Source organism: Aegilops tauschii, chromosome 7 (genome assembly GCF_002575655.3).
Source record: "Aegilops tauschii subsp. strangulata cultivar AL8/78 chromosome 7, Aet v6.0, whole genome shotgun sequence".
In the NCBI taxonomy this organism is placed as follows: domain Eukaryota; kingdom Viridiplantae; phylum Streptophyta; class Magnoliopsida; order Poales; family Poaceae; genus Aegilops; species Aegilops tauschii.
Genome location: NC_053041.3, coordinates 34,900,845 through 34,905,211, shown reverse-complemented (window position 1 = coordinate 34,905,211; position 4,367 = coordinate 34,900,845). Strand labels below are relative to the sequence as shown.

Here is a 4,367-nt window from a genome sequence, read left to right as displayed (position 1 = left end):
TAAGTTATACAATAGTATGAAGTATACATCCCAATCCTGATTGCACATGCTGACACAGTGTCTCTTCTCTTATGTACTAGTACTAGTTCCAACTGCTGCAACTAGCTAGCCTTGATCAAACATACATGCATCAACACAAGCTAGCTATCTCACCTCACTGGCGCCAAATGGCTACTTACTAGTTAATCAAACTATCTTTCAACACATAGGCTTGACTTTATTTTCCAAACTAATAGGCTTGCCTTTGTTTTCAGCAATCATACAAACAAAAAATATACCTAAAAAGACATGCAAACAACGATGGCCTCACTGTAGAACGTGAACCTCACCACCATAGTAGCCCGCCATGGCACCATCTCCTCCATCTCCCCGGTATTCAACTTGAAAGACACGAGAAAATCCTGCACCCCAACCACCAGAAAACAAGCCATCAATCAACATCACACATACGCCACACAGATGACCTGCTCGACGAATTGCGCAAAGGAAGTGGCGACCAAACCTGGTACCGGCGGGCGAAGGCGCGAGTGAGCGTGGTCCACTCGGCAACATCAGGTGGCCACTTGGATGAGGAGGAGCTTCAAGAAAGGGTAGATGGCTGATACATGGCGTAGGAGGTGGAGGGATATAGAGCTGACGAAGAAGGCCGCTGCGTTTATGAGGAGCGGCGTCGAGCACCTATTGGTTGGGGCGACGAGGCCAAGCCGACCAGATCCGGCAGTGTCGTGGCCGAGGGCTGCTAGATCTGAGGGTCATGAAGACCGAGACAGGAGTTGAAGGGAGCAGGTGACGTTGCTGGACCAGGGAGGGCAACGAGGGTGGAAGTGCGCAGTGCCGCAGCCGGATCGACGGGTGACGGCGGGATTGGCGCATGGCAGCGGGGAAGCGAGAAGAGAAGATGCGGAGTGGGAGGCTTCAGAGGGAAAAGGGGTGAGGGATGGGAGGACATGGGCACGTGGCCGATAGAAGATGGGCCATAAAATTTGATAAGTGGCAAGAGGGAAGTAACGGCGGGGGGTGAAATGGTTCCCTTTTTTTTGCTTAGAGGTGAAATGGTCCTTGATCCTACCTGATAAAAGAATTTATATAAAAAATACTGTACATACAACACATATTCAGTGGGAAAAAATCAAAAGTAATTATTTTCAGGTTTCTCATAAAATGTAATTGTGGCAACCAGACAATGCAACTCCCAACTTGACGAAGAACTACGAAGGACAAATCAGGTACACCACATGGACCCGCTGCCGTAACTTCGACTTCACGGCGACAAACCAATCGAGGCAATCCCGTGCACACGTCGGAGAAGTGTCGACTACCGCAAACATTGTTGCATCGTTGAGATCGCTCCCGCCATCATCGTTGCCACATAAGCCTGGAAGCCACAACCTCGTCATCCACGCTCCTGCTTGCCGATGCTGAACTTCTAAGACGAAGCGCCCAGGAGGAATACGACACCAAGGTGTCGCCACAGTCACACAAGATCAAGGGTTTCGCCCAGAGTGGTCGTGATGGCCCGATCCGCATGGGAGGGGTGTGACAGCAAAATATTTATGCCTACAAGAAGGTCAATGATGGTCACAGCCGTCGCCATCACTCAGCACAACGCAAAGCTGAGACGGGGTCTTCACCCAAGCTCCCACACCACCTCAGCCGCACATCATCCCGCATAGGCTCCGGCAAGCCCACCAACCACCACCACCATCGAAGCTGCCACCAACGAAGAAGCCCCGAGATCTGCAGCAGCCATCAGCACCTCGTAGAGACCACTGGCGGCCAACCTCCATCACGAGGCCCGAGATCCACCAACGGTCATCTTGACGCAGAGCCACCGGACGCAGCACGAGCCGCTGTGCCCTATCGAGCACCATGATGTCAAGGAAGAAAGGAGCGCCGCTTGAGGCCAAGAACCAACATGGTTCCGAGCCGCAACCATGCGTCAGACGCGCTGACCGTGCTCTATGGAGACCAAAACTGCTGCACCCGTACCCATGGGTCTTCGCACGTCAGGCTACCACATGGTCCACCGCGCCACCACATCTGCACTCTATGGCCACTGCTCTAGCTTTCGGGAAGTACACAGGAGCACATCCGAGTGACAACTACTTAAGCACATGGCCAAATACTTTTTTTGAAGTGGCATAATAAAGAAGAGACCTGAACTCCTTTAGAGACTTATGGTGAAGGTGTTTCTGCATGTTCATCTCAATATGCCACGAGCAAAGACAATGCCAAATGTCCGAAAGTACCTTTCTGATGGCCTTAATCATAGTTGCATCTCCATCAGTAATTACTGACCTGGGCCTCTTTTGATAGTGAGCCCTCAAAAACGTCTGAAGCAGCAAGACATATGTATCTTCCGTCTCGTCGGACACAATAGCACAACCGAATACCGTGGTGCAACGGTGGTTGTTCAGATCGACAAAAGGTATAAATGGCATGCCATACCTATTCATCCTGTATGTGCTGTAAAAGATGGCCACATCATTGTAGTCAATATAGTCTCGCCGTGATTGAGAATCACACCAGAATAGGTTTTTTAGCCTTCCTTCATCATCGACGGTGTGCTCAAAGAAGAAATCTGGATCCCTGTCTTTTCTGGTCATCATGATCCCAATGGCAGTGTTTGCATCACCTTGTGCAAGCAACTTCATTTTCTCTCTATAGCACATGTTATAAAGCTTCTTCCTCCCAAAACCAGCCTTTGCATATGACCTGTACCTACTGACGAAATTATCATAAATCATATGTTTCCTGATTCCAGCACCTGCCATAGTTAAGATCTCTGCATTCTGAAATTCTTTTATTTGATTATGAGACCGGAGAAACGGGACTTCATCCGGTCTATCTAGAACGTGACTGTGATCATCATTGAAACCGCTGACATACCAAACGGCATGCACCGCTTCAAAGTTATATGCGCGCCGTAGAAGCATCGAGTCTCCGCTCTGAGCCTGCGGGTCCTGCCTTCCATTGTACAAAATTTGCCTGTCGTTTCCCAGCTCTCGAACACAAATACTTCCTCAAGCGCATACCTCCCTCAGGACGTTTCGAAAATTTCAGCGAGTCCTTTCTAACGCTGAAACCACGGTCCTTAGCATACTGGTTATAGAAAATGTAAGCCTCTGCTAGTGACCTGAACGTCTTCCTCACGACCTTCCAATGCATGTCCAATGAATCTTGCTGATATTTATCAAATCCGATGTCAAAATTAAACAGATCATCAACAACATGCTCATCCATCCCGCTAGGACCATCTACATCTCCGTGTAAATTAAGGCATAAAACCACGTATATCAGCCAGTTATTATTTTAATATATAATGCATGTAAGTTTCAAAACTTACTTTGCTCGAGCTGTCATCATGAGATACATCAATGTGCGATTTGTCACTTTCATCATCCACAATATTCCTCACAAAGTCCCCGTCCGCATCCATCTACGCACATTTATAAAAAATACATGTTAGCCTCATGCAGTTATTATGTCATTTCTTCTCCTATTTTTTTCTAAAACATACCTGGAGTGCGCTTTCAGCAAATGAATCATCTATATCCATATCATCATCATTATCGTCATGTCGCTGCATGATGCAAAAAAATCATGTAAGTGTCCATGCGGTTGATCGTATTTATGTTTTTATCAACATTGATCACACTTACATTGCCACTATAAGATTCATCCAAACTCATGTAGTTATCCTCAGCAGCTTCGTCCATATTCAGTGACGAGGATCCGTTTTCGTCACCGTAATCATCGCCATCATAATCGCCCTCCTCCTCTATCTATACATGTATAAAAAAATTCTAACATCAATCGAACACCATGTAACATCATCCCTAAAATAATTAGTTCGTCAAGCATAACGAAATTGATTAATACGTCGCACAAAGGTTACAGTCAAACCAACCTCTTGCACGGCGGCGAGGATGACAGATGGATCCATTTTGTCTGATGACGAACGCGCTGACGGCGTGACGCTGCTGGCCGGCCAAGGTAGGCGTCGACGACGCCAGGATGATGGCCGGTCGAGGCAGGCGGAGTCCGGGGAGGAAGGCGGCGACGAAGATTCACGGGTGGGCGGCCATCCGGGCGACGACAAAGGAACGTGGCGGCAGCAGCAATGGCGGCGGGGCATGTGCGGCGGGCTGTTTGGGCGGCGACCCGGGCGACATGGAGGGCGACGGCGACTGCGTGGAGACGGCGGGCGACGTGGAGACGGCGACTACGTGGATGCGTTTAGGGTTTAGGGTTACGATGGCGGGCATCGGCGGCTCCCGTGACGTATTTTTCCCACAACTATAGACGCGAACGTGGAGACGTGCGGGCATACGGTGGCGACGTACGGCGATGGGTGCGGAATACAA

The 4,367-nt window shown here is 49.1% G+C and overlaps 1 pseudogene; it reads right to left on the bottom strand.

The window, feature by feature from the left end:
- Window positions 1-278: 278 nt before the first annotated feature.
- LOC141026719 (protein FAR1-RELATED SEQUENCE 5-like) lies at window positions 279-4,138 on the bottom strand (annotated as a pseudogene).
- Window positions 4,139-4,367: the final 229 nt, after the last annotated feature.